The 25323-nt window shown below is 40.7% G+C and overlaps 1 protein-coding gene and 1 pseudogene across 1 annotated transcript in view; one reads left to right on the forward strand and one right to left on the reverse strand.

The window, feature by feature from the left end:
- PKHD1 (PKHD1 ciliary IPT domain containing fibrocystin/polyductin) overlaps positions 1-25323 on the reverse strand; it is a 593425-nt gene that overhangs the window by 222286 nt on the left and 345816 nt on the right. The gene's annotated exons all lie outside the window — the stretch shown is intronic.
- On the forward strand, positions 1983-24955 carry LOC126057276 (leucine carboxyl methyltransferase 1-like; annotated as a pseudogene).

Below are 25323 nucleotides of genomic sequence, written 5' to 3' on the forward strand. Positions count from 1 at the left end.
GTCCAAAGCTGAGAGAGTGTGGCTTCAATGCCCAAGGAGCAGAAGAACAGGGACTGCCAGGATCAGGGTAGGGCTGCCACTCAGATGGACTAGGAGAATGGGGCCACCCAGATCCAAGGGAGCACAGTTGCTGTCCCAGTAGGCCTGAAAGGCAGAGCTGAAGCACAAGGTTGAAAGGCCTTCACCCATAATCCAGACAGTGTGGCCAACACCTAGATTTTGGAGGGTACGGACATTGCCTAAATGGTCTCAGAGAACAGAGGATTATTTTCAACCCTTGAGAACTAATTTAATGTATTCTGCTGAGTTGCTTGTTGCCTGTTATTCCTTCTTTCCCTCCAATTTCTCCCATTTGTAATGGAAATACCTACCTTGTGCCATTCCACCACTGTACTTTGGAAATATAATTTGTATTGTAGATTTCACAGATGAAAAGAAAGTTTGTTCCAGGATGAAATTTGTACTTGCAATTGATTAAAGACTTTGGGGATCATATGATGGTGTGAAAGTGTTTTGCTTGTGACAAAGACATGAATTTTGGGGAGTCAAAGCATGGAAACTCATGGATTGAATTATGTGCCCAAAAACTTATGTCAGCTTGGCTAGGCCATGATTCCCAGTATTGTGTGATTGTCCTCCATATTGTGATCTATTGTAATTATTCTGTGCATTGTAAATCCTAACCTCTATGATGTTAACGAGGCAAGATTAGATGCAGTTGTGTTAATGAGGTAGCACATAATCTACAGGATTAGGTTGTATCTTGAGCCAATCTCTTTTGAGATATAAAAGAGAGAAACAAGCATAGAGGAAAGGGACCACCTACTGCTAAGAAAGAGCTGGGAGTGGAGTGCATCCTTTGGACTTGGGTCCCTGTGCTGAGAATCTCCTAGACCAGGGGAATTTTGATGACAAGGACGTTCCCTCAGAGCCAACAGAGAGAGAAAGCCTTCCCCTGGAGCTGGCACCCTGAATTTGGACTTCTAGCCTCCGAAACTGTGAAAGATCAATTTCTGTTTGTCAAAGCCATCTACTCGTGGTATTTCTGTTATGGCAATACTAGATAACATATATGTTTTTAATTTCGTATATGCAGCATAGAATTTCTATGGAAGGATACTCAAGGGACAGATAATGTTGTTTCTAGGAAATGAAATTGCGTGGCTGGAAAATAGGTGAGAAAGCAGAATTTTCAATTAATATTCTTTTCTGTCCTTTGAACTTTATAAAATGTATTGTTTACTAAAAAATTAAATAACATTGAAATAGAAATAGATCGATTATATATATATATATATGATACGTATATATGCGTGTGCATATATATATATATTTCTTTTTAGTTTGCTACAGGCAAAATCTTAGTTGTGTACATGTGAGATTTTTTTCTTGAATTTTCTTCCTGTCCTTGGCACACTTGCAATTTTGTTCTACTGCCATGAAATAGTTAGGTGTGAATCTTTACTTAATTGGCTTGCCTCTTCTGACTTCCCATTTCTAATGTGCCTACATTATATCTTGTTATATAATGCTGTTTTCCAATTTTATCTCCATCTTTGCCCTTTTTACATGTGGATATTTGTGAAATGATTCCCACTACTAAGTATCTGGGAATCCAGGGAAATCTTGACTCTGCCACTGTAAGTACAGTTTGGCACAATGTTTCAATTGTTCTGACATCAGTTCTTGCTTGCTATACTAATAGTTGGATATGTGGGCAGGGCCAAGATGGCAGAGTAGTCAGACACTTCCTGTGGTCCCTCTTACAACAAAGACCCAAAAAACAAGTGAATCAATTATGTATGACAATCTTGGGGCCCTAAACATCAAAGACAAAGCTGAGGAATTGGACTGCATGGCAGGCAAAAGGAGAGACAGTTCAGAAGCACCAAGGAGTTGCCAGAACCAACATGGCCGGCACCAGCATCCTGCAGGCTGGATCTGCTGGCACGTGAGGGGTGAGGCAAACAGTGGTGCTTAGGATGTACTTTCCACATCGGAGAGACCAGTGGGCTGAGAGTCTGCTCAAGCCTCCAGAACCAGCAAGAAGCGGAGCTAAATCAGCGAAAGGTAAGTACAAGCGTCTAACCTATAGCGTGGATCAAGCCCCACCCCCACCTTTGGGATGTACCTCTTTCCCATTTACCTGCCCTCTCACCACTCTGCTCTGGGTCCCAATCCAGCTCCAGTGATTGCTGCACCCCCGGGGCCAGAAGTAGGAACTGTCATGCACTCTGCATCATTCTCCCAGCTTTGGAGAGGGAACAAATTAACAAATAGGAAAAAATAATCTGCCAGCTCCCCTAAGCCAGGAACTCAGGGCAGGCACAGCCTCATTGCCTAGGCACAGGCATAAGGGGTCCATGGACACTGAATCCCTTTCAGCCCATATAGAACTGTGTGAGACCATTTCAACAGCATAGGCCCTCATTAACACTGTACAACAGACTGTATACCTGAATCCTATTTTCAACTGCATCAGCTATAAGGGGGAGAGGCAGATTCATTACACATTTGATACCATCCTGCCCATTAAGCAGATCCTCACCTACCCACATCAGGGGCCTGAGGGCTGGTGGCTCCACCCACTTCACCTAGCCACCTGCAACATGGGTCCAAGAATAAGTGGTGCTTCCAAGTCCTTACAGCCAGCAACACTGGGTGTCCATAATCCAGCTGCAAAACCTACCCACCTATGTGCTCTAGGAAACAGGGACAAACCTTCCACCCAGATAGGGGCAGCTATCAGCCCCCTGCCTTGCTCAGGACATGAGCTCCTACTGCAGCCAGATACTTGAGCCTACTCCAATTACCCCTGCCCATCTAGGACTGTAGATGACAGCCTGTGCCACACACCAGGTGACTGATTACCTGGACACCTGAACTGAATCCACACAAAAAAATAAATGGACTCCTGGGCTCACATACCTAGTAACAGCTCTAGCCACCTGGAGACAGGATGTGAGAGCTTCAAAGGCACCATTAATCAAACTACCTCACACAACCAGCCTATTTGGGCATATCAAAAAAAAAATGAAACAAGAAGCTAGGACACAGTAAGCAAACATAAAATAAATAAATATAACATTGATGGCTCAGAGACAACAGTCAATATCAAATCACATAAAAAGGTTGCCCATGATGGCTTCAGCAGGCGACCAAAACAGAGAACCAAGAAACCTCCCAGAGGAAGAAAAAGTCTTGGAGTTATTGAAGGTAGAATTCAAAAGATTAATATACAAGCTCTTCAAAAGATCAGGAAGGAGATCAGGCAAAACGTAGACCAAGCCAACGAACACACAGGCAAAGCAAGAGAGGAACTTAACAAGGTTATACTAGAACATAATGACAAATTTAACAGCCTGTAAAAATCCATACATAGGCAGCAAACAGAAATCCAAAATATTAACAATAAAATTTCAGAATTAGACAACTCAATAGAAAGTCATAGAAGCAGAATTGGTGAGAGTGAAGAGCACTTGACATCAAATTATTTGAGGAAAACTCAGATAAAAGAACTTAAAAAAATGAAGAAACCCTAAGAATTATGTGGCACTCTATAAAATAACCTAAAGTGATTGGCATACCAGATCAGGGAGAATAACAGAAAATATAGAAAGAATTGTTAAAGATTTGTTGGCAGAAATTTTCCCTGATACCATGAAAGATAAGAAGATATCTATCCAAGAAGCTCATTGAACCCCACAAAAGGTAGGTCCCAAAAGAAAGTCACCAAGAGGAAATCAAACTCATCAAAACCAAAGACAATGAGAGAATTTTAACAGCAGCTAGGGATAAATGAAAAGTCATCTACAAAGGAGAGTCAGTAATACTAAACTCAGACTATTCAGCAGAAAACATGTGGGCAAGAAGGCAATGGCACGACATATATAAAGCCTTGAAGGAAAAGAATTGCCAGCCAAGAATTATATAGCCAGCAAAACTGTCTCTCAAATAGGATGGCAAAATTAGGGCATTTCCAGATAAACAGAAGTTTAGGGAATTTGCAAAAACCAAACCAAAACTACAAGAAATATTAAGGTGAGTTCTCAGGTAAGAAAATTAGTAACACTAGATAACAACACAAGACTAGAACACAGAACAGAACAACCAGTTACAAACCCAGTCAGAGAAGTCACAAAAATAAATCAAAGCTAAAATGCTGAAAATAGGGAAACGGAGAAGTCAATATATAAAAGATGACAACATTAAAACAAAACAAAAAAAGAACTAAAAAAAAGGGGGGCATTTTTTAATGAGATGGAGAAACAAACCACCAGCTTCATGTGGCAGGGAAAGAGCCCCAGGTAAGTAAAGCATTACTGAAAAAGAAGAACAAAGTGGGAGACTTCACACTACCCGATTTTTAGAACCTATTATACCGCCACAGTAGTCAAAACAGCCTGGTACTGGTACAACAACAGAAACAGACCAATGGAACAGAATTGAGAATCCAGACATAAGTCCATGCACGTATGAGCGGCTGATATTTGACAAAGGCCCAAAGTCCATTAAAAGGGGAAAAGACAGTCTCCTTAACAAATCGTACTGGCATAACTGGATATCCATCTGCAAAAAAATAAAACAAGACCCACTCCTCACACCCTGCACAAAAACTAACTCAAAATGGATCAAAGACCTAAATATAAAATTTAAAATGATAAAGATCATGGAGAAAAAAATAGGGACAATGCTAGGAGCCCTAATACATGGCATAAACGGAATACAAAATATAATTAACAAGGCACAAACACCAGAAGAGAAAGCAGGTAACTGGGAGCTCCTAAAAATCAAACATGTATGCTCATCAAAAGACTTCACCAAAAGAGTGAAAAGACAACCTACAGACTGGGGAAAAAAAAATTGGCTAGGACATATCCAATCAGCATTTAATCTCTAAAATCTACAAGATGCTTCAAAACTTCAACAAAAAAAGACAAATAACCCAATAAAAAAAATGGGCAAAGGATATGAACAGAGTACTTCACCAATGAAGACACTCAGGTGGCTAACAGATATATGAGGAAATGCTCACAATCATTAGCCATTAGAGAAATGTAAATCAACTACAATAAGATACCATCTTATCCCAACAAGACTGGTATTAATCCAAAAACCAAAAAATAATAAATGTTGGAGAGGTTCTGGAGAGACTGGAACACTTATACACTGCTGGTGGGAAAGGTGGGAGTCAGGGTTGTATCCTTTCACCATACCTATTCAGTCTGTATGCTGAGCAAATAATCTGAGAAGCTGGACTATATGAAGAAGAATGGGGCATCAAGATCAGAGGAAAAATCATCAACAACCTGTGTAATGCAGATGACACAACCTTGCTTGCAAAAGTGAAGAGGACTTGAAGCACTTACGGATGAAGACCAAAGACCACAGTCTTCAGTACGGATTACACCTCAACATAAAGAAAACAAAAATCTTCACAACTGGACCAATAAGCAACATCATTACAAACGGAGAAAAGATCAAGATTGCCAAGGATTTTGTTTTACTTGGATCCACAGTCAACACCCATGGAAAAAGCAGTCAAGAAATCAAAAGACACATTGCATTGGGCAAATCAGCTGCAAAAGACCTCTTTAAAGTGTTGAAAAGCAAAGATGTCACCTTGAGAACTAAGGTGCACCCGACCCAAGCCATGGTGTTTTCAATCACCGCATATGCATGCGAAAGCTGGAAAATGAATAAGGAAGACTAAAGAAGAACTAACGCCTTTGAATTGTGGTGTTGGCGAAGAATATCGAATATACCATGGACTGCCGAAAGAATGAACAAATCTGTCTCAGAAGACATACAACCAGAATGCTCCTTAGAAGCAAGGATGGCGAGACTACATCTCACATACTTTGGACGTGTTATCTGGAGGGATCAGTCACTGGAGAAGGGCATCATGCTTAGTAAAGTAGAGGGTCAGCAAAAAAGAGGAAGATCTTCAACGAGATGGATTGACGCAGTGGCTGCAACAATGGGCACAAGCATATCAACAGTTGTGAGGATGGCACAGGACCGGGCAGTGTTTCATTCTCTTGCACATAAGGTCACTACGAGTCAGAATCGACTGGACGGCACCTAACAACAAACAGTGGGAATGTAAAATGGTACAACCACTTTGGAAATCGATTTAGTGCTTCCTTAAAAAGCTAGGAATAGAACTACCATACGATCCAGCAATCCCACTCCTTGGAATATATCCTAGAGAAATAAGACCCGTCACACGAATAGATATATGCACACCCATTTCACTGCAGCACTGTTCACAATAGCAAAAAGATGGAAACAACCTGGATCTCCATCAACGGACAAACGGATAAACAAATTATGGTATATTCACACAATGGAATGATATTACGCAACAATAAAGAAAAAGGATGAATCTGTAAAATATCTGATAACATGGATGAATCTGGAAGGCATTATGCTGAGTGAAATCAGTCAGTTGTAAAAGGACAAATATTGTATGAGACCACTGTTATAAGAATTCAAGAAAAGGTTTAAACGCAAAAGGAAATCTTTTTTGATGAGTACAAGTGTGGGGAGGAAGGAGGAGAGGAATTCACTAACTAGATAGTAGACAAGAATTATCTTAGGTGAAGGGAAAGACAATACACAATACAGGGGAAGTCAGCAAAACTGAATTAAACCAAAAGCTAAGAAGTTTCCTGAACGCAACCAAACACTTGGAGGGACAGAGTAGCAGGGCCAGGGGTCTGAAAACCATGGTTTCAGGGGACATCTGTGTCAACTGGCGTAATAAAGTTAATTAAAAAAATGTTCTGCATCCCACTTTGGTGAGTGGTATCTAGGGTCTTAAAAGCTAGTGAGCAGCCATCTAAGATACATCAATTGGTCTCAACCCACCTGGAGCAACGGAGAATAAAGAACATCAAACACACAAAGAAAATATTAGCCCAAGAGACAGAAAGGGCCATGTAAACCAGAGACTCCATCAGCCTGAGACCAGAACTAGATGGTGCCCAGCTACCACCAATGACCACCTTGACAGAGAATACAACAAAGAGTCCCTGACGGAGCAGGAAAAAATGGGGTGCAGAAATCAAATTCTAGTAGAAAGTCCAGACTTAATGGTCTGAGCGAGACTGGAGAAACCTCAGAAGACATGGCTCCTGGGCTCTCTGTTAACCCAGAACTAAAACCATTTCCCAAGCCAACTCTTCAGACAAAGATTAGACTGGACTACAGGACATAAAGTGATACTCGTGAAGGGTGTGCTTCTTAGTTCAAGCAGATAAAAAAAAAAAAAATTTTTTTTTTTTTTTTGAGATACATGAGATTAAATGGGCAGCTCCTGTCCAGAGGCAGATGAGAAGGCAAAAAGGGATAGGAGCTGGTTGAACAGACATGGGAAATCCGAGGTGGAAAGGAGGAGTGTGCTGTCACATTATAGGGATAGCAACTAGGGTGACATAACAATGTGTATATAAATTTTTGTATGAGAAACTAACGAGCTGTAAACTTTCACCTAAAGCACAATTAAAAAACAATAATTGGATAAAACAAACTACCTTGCATAGATGGCTGCTCTACCTGCTCTCTAGAGAATTTTCCTTACTGTAATTTTGCTGCTCCATCATAATTAGAGACAAGTTTCTTATAAGTGAAACAAGGATTCATGCACAGGCAAATGAGGAATTATAAACATGAAGATAAACAGAGAACCATGAAAGTGAAACAGTTAATAATCAATTTAATAATCTCAAGAACTAAAAACAACAGAGCAGATAGAAGACTAAAATAATCATGTCTCCAGAGATACTTTAGAAACTACATCCATAAAAAAGGAAACAATTAGAAATATAGCAATTGAAAAAAGTCTTCTCTTTCTCTTTTTGTTTTTAATCAACAGATTGAGTAAATTGCTATTGGATAGTGCTAGAAGTTTGAACTGGAAAATCATCCTCATAGATTCTTCCAGAAAATAAAAGAGTAAAAAATAGAAAACATTAAAAAAGGGATTATAAAGCATAGTAATATACCCTAAAGTCCTAATATCCATCAAGTTAGGAATTCCAAAAGAAGAGAATAGACAAAACAGAAGGTAGAAAAATCACCAAAGAAACAAATTATCAGTATTGAAGAAAGATATATCCTCAGGTCAAAAGCATCCAGTGAATAAAAGAAAATCTTAAAATTTTTCAAAGCTTAAAATAAATTATCTACAAATAAATAAAAATCAAATGAATTTCAGTCTTATGTACAGAAAAAATACAACGATATCTTCAAAGTGCTTTAATTGCTCTATGAAAAGAATGAGCTATGAAAGAAAGAATATGTAGGTCAGCTGACATGGCGCGACTTGGTGATATGACAGGATTTTTTTTTTTTAACATACAGGTAGACAATTGTCCAACATCATTCACTGAAATCTAGTCTTTTCATCAGTTTAAAAATGTCATCTTTTGCCCTCAAGTAAGGCATAAAAATAACTCTGTGCCCCATTCAAAAAGGAGACTGCATTACTTCCACAAAGAAAAGAGAACATGGAATGCCTTCAAAAGTCCTGCCTGAAATATCTGCTTATGTTTCATATATCTTTGCTTTAATGCTTCTATGAAACATGAGAAAAATTTGCCCCTCAGTGTTCCAAACATGCTGTTACTGTTATTCTTCCTCAATTCACCCTATCGCATTCTTTCTCTGCCCACTGCCCTAATAATAGTTTTCTCTGCTCACTCACACAATTATAATGCTCAACACTTTCATCCTTCACCCCCATGGCCCTTGGACTGTTTGGACTATTAAAGAAGCCCACTTTCCAGTAGAGAGTCAGAGTAGCGTATATGGCGGTTACATATGATAAAGTGAAAGGGAGAGTGAAATTATTGTCCTTTCTCTGCCCCTTCAAGAACTGAACTACTGAACGCTTGCCTCATAATTATAAAAGAGCATCTAAGTGCAGTCTTGTGTAGACAGAGAGCTCTAATTTTGTCAGGATCAAGAACCAGCCTTAGTTAAAACAATGATATAATGTCTTTCTCCCTTAATGAATTATGTGAGTGGATTTTTTTCCCCAAAAGTAGAACTATTTTTGCATTAAAACCATTAAACCCTATTTAATCATTATTTTGATTCTTCTAAAACACAAGTACAATGATTTGCTAGGGCTTCTCATCTATGTCAATCAGATTATCCTCTAGTTTTTTTCTTTGTCTTATCTTTTTCTAGTTTTACAATCAATTCTGTACCCTTGTGAATGAACTGGGAAGTTTTCCATTGTTCCCTGGGCTCTAAAAAACTTCATAACATGATGATTATCTGTTTCTTGCAGATACATTATACATTTTTAAGAAAAACCTTGATTGATTTCGAATGTAGATAAACTGTGGGCTACACTTCCACAATCAACCAGCCTGGAGAAATTTTTCCACTTGTACAAATAAGGCACAAATATGTTTGCTGTTGTATTTTGTGTAAAAGTGAAAAATTGGGGAAAATCATGGTATATTACTACTCTGGAATACTATGCAGCCATTTTAAAGGATTTGGTATATTTCTCTTTACTAATCTAATAGTATCTCTAAGATATATTGTTAACTTAGTAAAAATCACATATAAATGCTTAAACCAAACTTTTATTGCTAAGTATACACACATTTTAGCCTGGTACATAAGAGCTCTGGAGGCAAACTACTGTGTTCAAATGTTGGCGTCCCTGTCTTAGTTATCTAGTGCTGCTATAACAGAAATACTACAAGTGGATGGCTTCAACAAAGAGAAATTTATTCTCTCACAGTCTAGCAGGCTACAAGTCCAAATTCAGGGCATCGTCTCCAGAGGAAGACTTTCTCTCTCTCAGTCTAGTAGGCTACAAGTCCAAATTCAGGGCATCGGCTCCAGGGGAAGGTTTTCTCTTCTCAGCTCTGAAGGAAGGTCCTTGTTATCAATCTTCCCCTAGGAGCTTCTTTGCATGAGAACCTTGGGTCCAAAGATGCGCAGTGCTCCCAACACTATTTTCGTGGTAGTATGAGGCACCCCGCTCTCTGCTGGCTTCCTTTTCCTTTTATCTCTTGTAAGATAAAGGTAGTGCAGACTACACCCCAGGAAAACTCACTTTACACTGAATCAGGGAGGTAGCCTTAGTAAGGGTGTTACAATCCCATCCTAATCCTTTTAAGCATAAAATTACAATCACAAAATGGAGGACGACCACACAATACTCGGAATCATGGCCTAACCAAGTTGACACATATTTTGGGGGGACATAATTCAATCCATGACTGTTACCCAGTATGGTAACTCATCCTGTTAACCCCCCATGATAATTACTTGCAATATGCAGAAGACACAATCTCGTTTGCTGAAAGTGAAGAGGATTTGAAGCACTTATTAGTGAAGATCAAAGGCCACAGCCTTCAGAACAGATTACACCTCAATATGAAGAAAACAAAAATCCTCACAGCTGGACCAATAAGCAACATCATGACAAATGGAAAAAAGATTGAAGTTGTCAAGGAATTCATTTTACTTGGGTCCGTAATCAATGCTCATGGAAGCAGAAGTCAAGAAATCAAAACACTTATTGCATTGGCCAAACCTGGTGCAAAAGACCTACTTAAACTCTTTTAAAAAACAAAGATATCACTTTGAGAACTAAGATGTGCCTGACTCAAGCCATGGGAACTTCAATCACCTCATATGCATGCAAAAGCTGGACAATGAATAAGAAAGACGAAAAAGAATTGATGCATTTACACCATGATGTTGGTTAAGAATATTGAATATACCATGAACTGCCAGAAGGAAAAAAGAAAAAAAAATCTGTCTTGGAAGAACAGCCAGAATGCAGAATGCTCCTTAGAAGCGAGAATGGTAAGATTTTTCACATACTTTGGACATGTTATCAGGAGGAACCAATCCCTGCAGAAAGACATTGTCTTAGTTACCTTGTGCTGCTATAACAGAAATACCACAGAGGATGGCTTTAACAGACAGAAATTTATTTTCTCACAGTCTAGTAGGTTAGAAGTCCAAATTCAGGGCATCAGCTCCAGCGGAAGACTTTGTCTCTGTGGCCTCTGGAGGAAGGTCCTTCTCAACAATCTTCCCCTGGATAGAAGCTTCTCTGTGCAGGAACCCTGGGTCCAAAGGATGCGCTCTGCTCCTGGCACTGCTGTTTGGTGGTATGAGGTTCCCAACTTCTGCTTGCTTCCCTGTCCTTTTATCTCTTATAAAATAAAAGGTGGTGCAGGCCACACCCCAGGGAAACTCCCTTTACACTGGATTAGGGATGTGACCTTAGAAAGAATATTACAATCCCACCCTAATCCTCTTTAGCATAAAGTTACAATCACAAAATGGAGGACAACCACACAATACTGGGAATCATGGCCTAACCAAGTTGACACATATTTTGGGGGTGACACAATTCAATCTATAACATTTTGGGGGACACGATTCAATCCATGACAGTCACCCAGTGTGGTAACTCATACTGTCACCCCCCTATGCTAATTACCACACTATTGTAGCTAAAACACCAGAAAATCTAACAAAATCAGCAACTATAAAAACACCAGCAGCAATGAAAACAACAGTGATTTGAAGCATCGCTGCAATTGAGTAATAATGACAGCTTTGACTGTTGCACATTAGAAGGTTCAAAAAGTGAATTAGCATAGAGTTTTAGCTCTGTAAGTATATTAATACATGTAAGCTGGGCTTATGAAAAATATTTTTGTTGTTATAACTACAGAGAAGTTTTTATAAAAAATAACCAATTTCTGCTGAAACACTGTACAAAAACTTTACAGACAATCATTTTGGCATTACCCCCTCTGATGGTGTCACCTGGTGTGGTTCCCACCCTACCCCCGCACCCCAGTAGTTACACCAATGGCCCCACCACCAATCGACTTTATGATCTCCAAATCCCAGTTTCCTCAGCTGATAGGAGGATAATAATAGTGCCTCATAAGGTGGTTGTTGTAGTTATCTAGTGCTGCTATAACAGAAATACCACACTTGGGTGGCTTTAACAAACAGAAATTTATTTTCTCATGGTTTAGGAGGCTAGAAGTCCAAATTCAAGGTGCCGATTCTAGGGGAAGGCTTTCTCCCTCTGTCAGCTCTGAAGGAAGGTCCTTGTCTCTTCAGCTTCTGTTCCCTGGTTCCTTGAAGATCTCCATGTGCCTTGGCATCTATGATGGTTAAGGTTCTGGGTCAACTTGGCTAGGTCATTATTTTCAGTGTTTTGGCAGTCATATGATGTTGTGATCACTTCCATGATATTTGGTATAACTTGATCACCTCCATGATGGAATCTGCTGTGAATAGCCAGTTGAAAGGGAGTTCAGGTGCCTCCTGCCTCGGTGAAATTTCTAGGAGTCCAATGGTGTGGGGAATGTCAAAATATTCCTTCTAAAGTGAAGGATAAGTTATTGCATCTGGCCCCTCCCACAATGCCCCTCCTACGACTGAAGAGGCGCAATGCCTAGTAGGCCTCCTTGGATTTTGGAGGCAACATATTCCTCATTTGGGTATGCTATTCCAGCCTATTTATCCAGTGACTCAAAAAGCTGCTAGTTTTGAGAGGGGTCCAGAACAAAAGAAGGCTCTGCAACAGGTTCAGGCTGCCACGCAAGCCACTGTGCCCCTTGAGCCATATGATCCAGCTGATCCAATGGTGCTTGAAGTGGCAGTGGCAGATAGAGATGTTGTTTGGAGTTTTTGGCCGGGCCACAGCGCAGACCCTTAGGATTTTGGAGTAAAGCCTGCCATCCTCTCCAGATAACTACTCTCCTTTTGAGAAACAGCTTTTGGCTGATTACTGGGCCTTAGTAGAAACCGAATACTTAACCATGGGACACCAAGTCTCCATGCAGCCTGAGCTTCCCATCATTGTTATCTGACCTATAGAATCATAAAGTTGGACGTACAAAGCAATACTTCATCATTAAATAGAAGTGGTATATACGAGATCGGGCCCAAGCAGGACCTGAAGGCAGAAGTAAGTTGCATGAGGAAGTGGCCCAAATGCCCATGGTCTCCACTCCTGTCACATTACCTTTCATCTCCCAGTCTGTACCTATGGTCTCCTGGAGAGTTTCTTATGATCAGTTGACTGAGGAAGAGAAAACTCGAGCCTGATTTACAGATGGTTCTGTGTGATATGCAGGCACCACTCAAAAGTGGACAGTGGTAGCACTACAGTCCTTTTCTAGGACCTCCCTGAAGGACGGTGGTGAAGGGGAATCCTCCCAATGGGCAGAAACTTGAGCAGTGCACCTGGTTGTTCACTTTGCTTGGAAGGAGAAATGACCAGACGTGCAACTGTATACTGATTCATGGGCTGTAGTCAATGGTTTGGCTACATGATCGGGGACTTGGAAGAAACATGATTGGAAAATTGGAGATAAGGAGGTATGGGGAAGAGGTATGTGGATAGACCTCTCTGAATGGGCCAAAGAAGCAAAGATATTTGAGTCTCATGTGAATCCTCACCACAGGGTGACCTCAGCAGAGGAGTATTATAATAATCAAGTGGATAGGATGACGCATTCTGTGGAAACCAGTCATCCTCTTTCCCCAGCTACGCTCGTCTTTGCTCAGTGGGCTCATGCACAAAGTGGCCATGGTAGCGGGGAAGGAGGTTACGCATGGGCTCAGCAATATGGACTTCTACTCACCAAGTCTGACTTGGTTACAGCCACTGATGAGTGCCCAATCTGCCAGCAGCAGAGACCAGTACTAAGTCCCTGATATAGCACCATCCCTCGAGGTGATCAGCCAGCAACATAGTGGAAAGTAGATTATATTGGACAAATTCCATCATGGAAAGGGCAGCATTTTGTTCTTACTGGAATAGGCAATTACTGTGGATATGGATTTGTCTTCCCTGTACGTAATGCTTCCAGCAAAACTACCATTTTTACAGATTTACAGAATGCCTAGTTCACCATCATGGTATCCCACACAGCATTGCCTCAGATCAAGGGACTCACTTCATAGTGAATGAAGAGTAGCAATGGGCCCGTGCTTATGGAATTTACTCGTCTTACCATGTTCCCCATCATCCCGAAGCAGAAGGCTTGACAGAACGATGGAATGGCCTCCTAAAGACACAATTACAGTGCCAGCTAGGTGGCAATACCTTGCTGGGTTGGGTCAATGTTCTCCAGGAGGCTGTAAATGTTCTAAACCAATGTCCAGTATACGGTGCTGTTTCCCCCATAGCCAGGATTCATGCGTCCAGGAATCAAGGGATGGAAATGTGAGTGGTACCACTCACTATTAGCCCTAGTAACCCACTTGTGAGATTTTTGCTTCCTGTTCCCATGACCTTATGCTCTGTGGGTCTAGGGGTCTTAGTTCCAAAGGGAGGAATGCTCCTACCTGGAGACACATCACTGATTCCATTGAACTGGAAGCTAAGAATGCCACCTGGCTACTTTGGGCTCCTTATGCCTCTGGATCAACAAGCAAAGAAGGGAGTTACCTTACTGGCTGGTGTGATTGATCCTGATTACCAAGAGGAAATCAGACTGATATTACATAATGGAGGTAAAGAACAGTATGTCTGGAATGCAGGAGATCCCTTAGGATGTCTCTTAGTACTCCCATGCTCTGTGATTAAAGTCAATGGAAAACTACAGCAATCCAATTTTGACATGACTGCTAATGGCCCAAACCCTTCAGGAATGAAGGTTTGGGTCACCCCACCAGGGAAAGAATCACGACCAGCTGAAGTGCTTGCTGAGGGCAAAGGGAATACGGAAGTGGGTGGTGGAAGAAGGTAGTTCTAAATACCAGTTACGACCACATGACCAGTTACAGAAACAAGGACTGTAATTGTTATGAGTATTTCTGCTTTCTTTGTGCACATCAAATATTTTTGTTTTCATCACTTATAAAATATGAGATGTAAATAGGGCTAGTGCATTTTTGGTTGTGTTTAAAGTGGGGTGCCAATGTCACTGTGTGAATGAAGATTCAACGATATTAAAAAAAAAAAAAATTAACACAGTGCCTGGCATGTAAAACTTGAACATCTCATACTATTACCTAATTACAACAATGGGTATATCATTCCTAGAAGTACTACTATTAAGGAGCCCTGGTGGCACAATGCTTAAGCACTTGGCTGCTAACTGAAATGTCTATAGTTTGAACCCACCCAGTGGTTCTGAGAGAGAAAGACCTGGAGATTTGCTCCCATAAAGACTACAGACAGGAAAACTCTACGGGGCAATTCTACTCCGTCACATGTGCTTGTTATGAGTTGGAATTGACTAGACAGCACCCAACAACAACAACTACTGTTATCATTATACTGTTATTACAGTTACTATTATTAAATGAAGGATCTGACATCTCCACAAGGTGTTATATCCTTCAGTGGCTGTCTATATACACAATAATTTTTTATTAGCTCAAAAAATAATAAATTTGAGTACCTCTGCTATGCCAAGAAATTTGGAAGATAGCTACTTGGTCAACCAACTGGAAGAGATCCATATTTGTGCCCATTCCAACAGAAAGGTGATACAACAGAATGTGGAAATTATCAAACAATATCATTAATATCACACACAAGTAAAATCTGCTGAAGATCATTCAAAAATGATCAGCAGTACATCGACAGGGGACTGCCAAAAATTCAAGCTGGATTCAGAAGAGGATGTGGAACAAGGGACATCATTGCTGATGTCAGATGGATCTTGGCTGAAAGCAGAGAATACCAGATGTTTACCTGTGTTTTACTGCCTATGCAACAGTATTTGACTGCGTAGATCATAAAAAATTATGGATAATATTGGGAAGAACAGGAATTCCAGAACACTTAATTGTGCTCATGAAGAACCCGTACATAGATCAAGAGGCAGTTGCTCAAGCCAAACTAGGGGATAGTGCATGGTTTAAAAATCAGGAAAGGTGTGCATCGGGGTTGCATCCTTTCACCATATTTATTCAATCTGTATGCTGAGGAAATAATCTGAGAAGTTGGACTACATGAAGAAGAACATGGCATCAGGATTGGAGGAAGACTGATTAGCCTGTGATGTGCAGATGACACAACTGTGCTTGTGGAAAGAGAAGAGGATTTGAAGCATTTCCTGATGAAAATCTGAGACTACAGTCATCAGTATGGATTACACCTCAACACGAAGAAAACAAAAATCCTCACAACTGCACTGATAAGCAACATCATGATAAACAGAAAATACTGAAGTTGTCAAGGATTTCATTTCACTTGAATCCACAGTCAATGCCCATGGATGCAGTAGTCAAGAAATTAAACAACATATTACATTGGGTAAATCTGCTGCAAAAGACACCTTTAAAGTGTTTAAAGTCACTTTGAGGACTAAGGTGTGCCTGACCCAAGCCATGATATTTTCAATCACCTCATATGCATGTGAAACCTGGACACTGAATAAGGAAGACCAGAGTAGAACTGATGCCTTTGAATTATGGTGTTGGAAAAGAATATTGAATATACCACGGAATGCCAGAAGAATGAACAAATGTGTCTTGGAAGAAGTACAGCCAGAATGCTCCTTCGAAGTGAGGATGATGAGACTTTATCTCATGTACTTTGGACATGTTATCAGGAGGGACCAGTTCCTGGAGAAGGATGTCATGCTTGGTAAACTAGAGGGTCAGTGAAAGAAAAGAAGACTCTCAATGATATGTTGACACAGTGGCCGCAAGGATAGTCTCAAGCATAGCAATGATTGTGAGGAAAGTAAAGGACCAGGCAGTGTTTTGTTCTATTGTACACAGGATCACTATGAGTCAGAACCTACTTGATGGCACCTAACAACAACAACAGCTATTTCCTGCATCATTTTTTGCTAATTGTGCTTTATGACTGTCAGATTTTAACCCAGGCCTTCTGACTATGAACTTTCAAGTAATCTGGGATCCTGAAAAGACAAGTGCAGCACTTGGTACTAAAACTTTTGCCGTGCTCCTAATTAATAGAATGTGATATAGATTTGCCTGTAACGGGAAATGGTAGAATGGGGAGAAGAATGAAAAAGATGATGGAATAGTAGCATTTATAAAAATCATGTTTAAAGTTTTCCTCTCTGGGTTAGGCTTGGATTAAGCATGATGTTGTGAACTGTATGTTATCAATAAAATCTATTTTAAGTGAACCAAGCAGTCTCTTCCACCTCTGCGTTACCTGGAGACTCTTTGGTCCTGGTTCTCCTTTTTTCTTGAGGAAAAAAAGAAAGAAAGTCCCCATTTTTCACACAACTTTGGGGAAGAGATTCGTAACCATAGTTAATTGATAAAAGCCATGATTTCCGTGCAAACTGCTGCTTTCCCAGAAAAATTTGGAAGCCCTTTTTCACAGTTTAAAATTCTTTAACTATTTCCTTCCCCATTCCACTGGGACCAATCAGGCAATAGCTTGCTTCGCCTACTTTTCCTTGGAGTAGCACTTTCTGATGGTTAAGATCACTTAGGAAGTGTTAAAAGCCATTTTAATTCATTCATACTCTCAAGATATCATTGAATACACACCACGTACACATTATAGGAGCCTAAAAGAACTCTCCAATTCCCTCAGTCACAAGTAATTTTCTCACCAATACTGCGACTGAGGCCTTAACTTTTTCCCAAACAGCAAAATGTGGACCCCTTCCCAGTAGCCAATGCCATAGCTCTAACCCCTTCTTGACTACATTTTTTCTCCTTAATTTTTTTTTTTTTTTTTTACGGCAAGCGTTTTCAGTATTGGAATGCATGCTTACTAACTGAATGTGTTTAAAGTTTTGGCTGGTAATATGCAGCTCTGGTGGCACAGCAGTTAAGAGCTCAGCTGCTAACCAAAAATTTGGCTGATCAAATATACCAGCTGCTCCTTGGAAATCCTGTAGGGCAGTTCTACCCTGTCCTGTAGGACTGCGATGAGTCAGAATCGACTTTATGGCAACAGATTTTTTGTTTGTTTGTTTGTTCTTAATATAGATTTTGAGAAATACAAGCCAGCAATGAGGCAAGTGGCACTGTGGTGCCACCAATCTGTGGTATGACAATATACCAATAAGAGATCTATATAAATAATTTATTGAGGGTGCCTTCCCATTAGGTTACATGGGGAACCTCTGGTTTTCCAAATATGACACAGAAAAACCAAAACAAACCCTTAAGGGGTCCCTAACTATCACAAAGGAAAGCCATAATTATGCTTGCAAGTCTTATCTCACAGAAATAAAGGAGAAAAAGGCAAAAGTTTACAAAACTAACACATCCAGGAAGCATCACCTTATAGAATACTCAACCTACACAACTATGAGCCTACAACTCTGGTCTGTTGAGCTTTGTGCATTTTAAAAGGGACCCAACTTGATGCTAAATGTATTAGAACTGGAATAACACCTTACTTCTGAGGTCCAGAGGCATAAAAGTGGCTGGTATAGTGCTAACCCAATGATAACTTATGGGCTAAGCAGGTACCAATGTTTTCTCATTTACACTCTTCCTTTTATAGTTTCACCAAAAAATAAAACAAACAAAAACAGGTGCATCCACACTATGCAAATGAGGAAAAGGTAACCTCAAAAACTATTTCCCAGCAAACAGAAGATCCTGCAAGCTGCTCACACGCTAAAACCATAGGAGGTGTGTCAACAACCTAGAGAGCTAAGCCACAGGAGGCCTGTAGGCTGGGTAGGCAGTAAATCCCCGGAGAGCTCTAAACTCCTTATTGGCAAGCCACCAGGCCCTTCAGTTCCTCAGGTGCTGAGCCACAGGAGGTCCATCAACTGCTCAGGTGGAAGGAGGAAGGAGGAGGGAAGAGGCAAGCTGTGTGGAGGTGTAGCTTGAATGAAAGACCACCAGCTCACCAGGAGAGAGGAGAAATGAGAGGCACCTCCTGGGAACAAGAGAGTTCAAAGAACTCCATTAAGGAAAGGAACATGCCGCTTTCTCTTACATAGAGCAAATCCTTGCCTGTGGGCAACACATCTCTCAGAAGGTACCATTCTGGCCCAGGGCTTCTAAATGAGTGCTGCTATTGAATGAACCCGGACCAGTTTCTGTGGCAGACCACCAGGGCTCCCCGCCGAGGTCAGCACCTCCTAGTCAGCTGTTAAAGTTCTCAGAGACTGACCCCAACCTTGTTTTCCAAGATTCTCAGTATGGCAGTTACACCTCTCTCACCACCGCAGCTTCCAAAATCCCTAGAAATACGTTAATTAAAAAAAAAAAAAAAAAAAATCCCATGGCTGTCGAGTCGATTCTGACTCATAGCAACCGTGTAGGACAGATTAGAACTGCTCCATGGTGTTTCCAAGGAGCACCTGGTGGATTCGAACTGCTGACCTTTTGGTTAGCAGCTGAACTCTTAACCACTTCGCCACCAGGGTTTCCAGAAATACATTAATAGGGACTGATTAGTCAGTACCTGCATCTCACTCTTGCATTGACTCGCTCAAGCACTTATGGTGTAGTGGTTAAGTGCTATGGCTTCTAACCAAAGGGGTGGCAGTTCAAATTCTCCAAGCACTCCGTGGAAACTCTATAGGGCAGCTCTACTCTGTCCTACACGATCGCTATGAGTCAAAATCGACTGGACAGCAATGCATTTTTAGGACCTGGAATCGACTTGAGGAAAACAGATTTGTTTTTTGTTTTGGGTTTTTTTTTTTTTTTTTTGGTTTATAATGTGCCAAGTGAGGAGCCTAGCTAAACCACATGGTTGCTAAATGAAAGGCTGAAGGTTTGAATCCACCCACCAGCTCTGTGGGAAAAAAGACCTGGCGATTTGCTCCCATAAAGATTACAGCCTAGAAAACTCTATGGGCAGTTCTACTCTGTCAATGGGATCATTATTAGTGGGAATCAACTCAATGGCACCTAACAATAACAACACAAGGTGCCAAGCCGTGTACTTTACAATAACCCACCCAACTCACTGCCGTCGAGTCGATTCCAACTCATAGTGACCCTATAGGACAGAGTAGAACTGCCCCGTAGAGTTTCCAAGGAGCACCTGGCAGATTCGAGCTGCTGACCTTTTGGTTAGCAGCTGTAGCACTTAACAACTACGCCACCAGGGTTTCCGTACTTTACAATACAGATATAAAAAGCCAAATAAAATATGGCCTTTGTGCTCAAGGTGACAGAAAAACCAAAAACCCAGCCTACTGCCATCCAATCAATTTCGACTCATAGGGACCCTATGGGGCAGAATAGAACTGCCCCATAGGGTTTCCAAGCAGCACCTGGTGGATTTGAACTGCCAGCCTTTTGGTTAGCAGCTGAACACTTAACCACTGCACTACCAGGACTCCTGAAGTACAAACAATAGTATAATATGATAAAGGTATATATATATATATATATATATATATGTATACATACACACACACACACCCTAAAGTGTTATAGGAATACAGAGGGAATCAAGGCATTTTCTGGAAAAGGTGGCACTATATTGAGTGTTAAAGAAAAAAAAAAATAGTTGGAAGACAGTGTTGGAGTGGGAAGGGGTGAGGCAAGAGGAAAAGGGGAGGTGGAGAAAGGTGCAAGGAGAGGAAACAGCAAATATAAATAACTGGAAAAGAGAAATAGCTGGTCCCATCTGAGAACTGCAAGTAGACGAGCATGATTAAGGCCAACGATGCACTCAGAAAGAGACGGGCGATCAAAGAGGGCTTTGTAGCTTAAATGAATGAGTTTGAAATTTACCCTGAAAGCTTTGGGAAACCATTGACTATTATACCACGTGGATACACAAGGACAAGACCCTAGGAAAATTAAAACTTGTTCCTTTTTACAATTAGGTTTTTCAGGTTTCCACAAAGGTTAGCCCACTTTCAACATAAACGCATGAAAAATCACATTCTTTTTAGGTCACGATCCGGTTTTAGCTCTGGTTTTTTAAGTCGAATTTCCAATTTTATGTTTTATCACTTAATTTAAAAATCTTACATAAAATCACATGCATATGTAACGAAGTGTACCATATATAGCAAATATTTCACTAGTAAGTACCTTGAAAGGTGACTATACTAAAGTTAATACACACTAATATTTGGGGCACTGGTGGCACAGTGGTTAAGAGCTATGGCTGCTAACCAAACGCTGGCAGTTTGAATCCACCAGGCACTCCTTGGAAACCCTACGAGGCAGTTCTACTCTGACCTATTGGGTTGCTATGCATTGAAATCAACTTGACGGCAATAGGTTTGGCTTTGTTTTTTAACGTGGTATTAAAACTCAAGTAAATGCCCAATATTCTTTCTCTAGAATAGTATTTTTAATCATATATTCCCAATATTATTTATTTCCTTATAAATTTATTGATAAATTACATATACACACTACAGTACTAATATAATAAAAATATATGTCATAAAACATATAAAAAGAGAACTTTTTCAAAGGATAAAATAAAAATAAATGTAAATAAAGGTTCTAATATTTTCTATCTGCATCTCAATGAATTATCTTTCACATTCCATTTGGAAACACGGCATTAGACAGCTAAACCAAATGAATTAGACATACAACTTTGTGTATATGCACACAAAGGAGCCCTGGTGCCAAAGAGGTTATGCACTTGGCTGTTAACTGAAAGGTTGGCAATTTAAACCCACCAGTCACTCCCCAGGAAAAAGATACGGCAGTCTGCTTCTGTAAAGATTACAGCCTCGGAAACCCTATGGGGTAGGGTCTCTGTCCTATAGGGTCACTATGAGTCAGGATCGACGCAACAGCAACAGGTTTGGTTTTTGACATAGATATCAATATGCCATTCATTAAACCAAACAAACTAAATGAAGGAAAACAGAGATAAGGAGAGAAATCAAAGATGATGATGCTGTAACATGCCCACAGTCCACCTGATGTGTAGCTGATACATGGTTGAGGCAATAGACCACAGTTGGATGGAAGATGACTCCCTACCCTCAGCTCCCTAGGAATAACACAAATTATGAAGCAAACTCTTGATCCCGTTTATAGAACAAGGAAAGCAACCTGGGGAGGACACAGAGGGACAGAGGCAGAGCATTTCCCCCAAGCAGTGAGGGGGCATCAGGGGGCTTCTAGGATAACTTTGGCTCTGGAAGTTCTTTCCCATATTATATAAACTTTGGAATCTCAGAGACAGATTAGTTTTCCAGTTTTCTCTCATGAACAGTTTCTCTCAAAAAAAAAAAAAAAAAAAAGTAGCTGTCAAGTCAATTTTGACTCATGGAGATCCCAGGTGTGTCAGAGTAGAACTGTGCTCCATAGGGATTTCAGATCTTTCGGAAGCAGACTCCCAGGCTTTTTTTCTGAGGTGCCTTTGGGTGGATGAGAACAACCAACCTTTCGGTTAGTAACCAAGCACTTAATCTTTTGCCCCACCCATGAACTCTCAGGAGAGTTTGGGAGTCAGCAATTTGGGAACGACTCTACATCAGAAGTATTTGTGTCTATTTCCTTGCCAGAAGTAACAATGCTAAGTTTAATTAGTATCCATAAGATTTGTGCCATCATAGGATTCTGCCAACTTTTCTTTTCCCCAGGATTTTATTTAGAAAATTTGCCATTGAGGTGAGGGTTGGAACCACCCACTCCTGAACCTGTAGGAGAAAACTCTGCTCCAGTCACTCATGCCCTGAGATCTCTTGAGAAGAAAAACTTCCACATGCTACCTCCTGCCCTATGAAGGGCTTTAGGAAGTGGGAAAGTACCTGATTTCTTAATCCCTGAGCTCCAGTTCAGGACTATCATCAGCCTTTTAACCATTTCCCTAGAGAAACCATCCCAAGGCATTCCCTCACTGTGCCAACAAAAACCATTACTGCCAATCCATCACAAGTCTATCAATTATACCATCAACATGGGGATAGAGGATACGGACATGACTTAACTAGAATTTCATCCAATAATTCATTCATTCATTCACTCATGCCCTCATTTAACAAACCAAAGAACATCTTCTGTGCTCTGGAGCTATGCTGAACACTGAAAGCACAAAGATGAGACATCTCCATTGGCACCAATAACGTGCTAGAAGATGGCCAAGCAATTGCTGCCATGTGCACCACTGAGCACAGCCAGCCCGTAGTGGTGCAGGGCAGGATGCTCTCCACCTTGGTGCAAACATTTGGCATGGGCTTTACAGACAACACTGCTGCCTGAGAAATGCAGTCAGAGGGGCTAGCCTACTGTCGTTAAACCAAACAGACAAAAACATAGCTCAGTCTAGGAAAGATCAATGTTCTCTACCCAGACACTAACTTGCCATCAGGTGAAGTTATCATGTAAATAAAGAGAGGCAAACAGATGGCTCTAGACTGGATAAAAGGCTGGCAGAGCATCACTGATGTGATAAATGAAGAAAACCGAGGACAAGCCATTCAACAAGAGAGAGAGCAGCTTGACAAACAGAATCATGGTCTTAATAACACATCCAAAGCAACAGGCAGTCACATCCCATTCACAGTTTTCACTAATCTAGTGCCATTATTTTCCATATACAGAGATTTACCTCTAAAAATATGTATTTCTGTATTTCTCTTAAATTATAGTTTACATTGATGTTATCCATATATATCACAATGTCCTTTAATATCATGGCCTTTGAAAGGCTCTTAGTCCCCCATAGTGGTGCAGTTTCCAATTAGCTACTAAATGAAAGGTTGGAGGTTTGAGTCCACCCAGAGCACCACAGATGAAAGGCCTGTCGCTCTACTTCCATGATATTACAACCATTCAGTTCTACTCTGAACACACATGGGGTCATTATGAGTCAGAATCAACTCGATAGCAACTGAATTACATGTTTACATAAGGGTAGTGTGGTGAACTAGAGATTCAGGGGATCATCAGGTCTAGATTTGAATCTGTGCTGTCTCTCAAGGCTTCAAACTGGTTCTTCCTGGTTCAATCACACCCATGCAAGTGACACTGGAACAGACTCAAATTTTTTAATTTTTTTAAATTTTAGTGAACAGAAACCATAACTGGAACAAGAGAAATTACAGGTCAAAGCCCTGCTAGAAACTTAAGTCTCCCTCTTAGAAATCAAGAAAGGGTGGTATATACGTTGCATTAGCAACCAACTCTCTTGCCCACTGGATTTTGCACAGAGTCGGAGACAGCAGCGTCTTGTTCGAAGATGGCAGCTGATCACATGGCTTTGAACATGTGTTGCTCTCCTCAGTCCTGGCAATAATCCAATCTCATGCGTCAGGATATTTTGCTCAATTCCATGGTGTCAGTCAGCTTATAAAGGTATTTCTACAGAAGACAGAATGTCATTGTCAAATTCTAAATCTTGAGGCTAGAATGGATATCACTTTTGGAAGTTAAAGGATGAACACCTTCCAAGTGAATATTTTAAAGTTGGCTTTCCAATGATAGCCACAAGAAAAATACACAACATCAAATCCAAGTCTCCCTTATCAAAACCCATTGTAGAATTGCATTCAGAGAATACACTTCAAATAGATGGACACATGTTGGATTCCAACTGATATGCCGTTATGGGAGCAGATCTGCAAGATTTCCCTGAATTGGAAGAAAAACTAAAAAAATGCCAAATGAAAACAGAATTGCCAACACTCCTCATAACTGAATGTGTGCTGATTTACATGATCCTGGAGCAGTCTGAAAACCTTCTAAAGTGGACAGCCAACAGTTTGGGACTGCCATGTTCATAAACTAAGAGCAGGTAAACATGGATGATCAGTTCAGGCAGATCATGACCGAAAACCTGTAGAGACGACAGTGCAACCTGGCTGGCATGGAAATGTGCAAATCTTTAGCATCACGGAAAGAACAGCTGCTGTCAAATGGATGGGAAACAGCAACAGCAGTTGACATGGTACAACTGTACAGCAGATTACCGTGGCTGAAGTAGGCAGGATAGTCACTTAAACTCCCGAATGAAGTGGAGCTTCTTGAGCATTACTGCCTTTGTTGGGCAAACAAAGGAGGAAATGAACTAGGTTTGAAGGAGATCACTCATTAAACTGTTAAGGACTCATGCTGAGCCAGAAGCTGAAGCCACTAGCCATCCTGGAGGAGACATGCAAACTGTCCTGAGTGATGGCAGGCTTTGTCTTCCAGTGTCATCCCACACTCTGAGATTTCAGTCACTAGGGTTGCTGTTTTTTAGGGTTGCTGTTCCCTTTCCTGTTGACTTATTGTTGTCTTCTGAGTTTCCCATTCTAGGGCTTTGACCTATAATTTTTCCCTATTCCACTTATAGTTCCCGATCGCTTAAATTTTAAAAATTCGGGTCTATTCCAGTTTTACTTCATTAGCCATGACTGAACCGGTTCGAAAGAGTTCGAAGCCCTGCTGTCTCTATGCTTTCCAAGTTCCTTCTTGGGCATG

Source organism: Elephas maximus, chromosome 1 (genome assembly GCF_024166365.1).
Source record: "Elephas maximus indicus isolate mEleMax1 chromosome 1, mEleMax1 primary haplotype, whole genome shotgun sequence".
NCBI lineage: Eukaryota > Metazoa > Chordata > Mammalia > Proboscidea > Elephantidae > Elephas > Elephas maximus.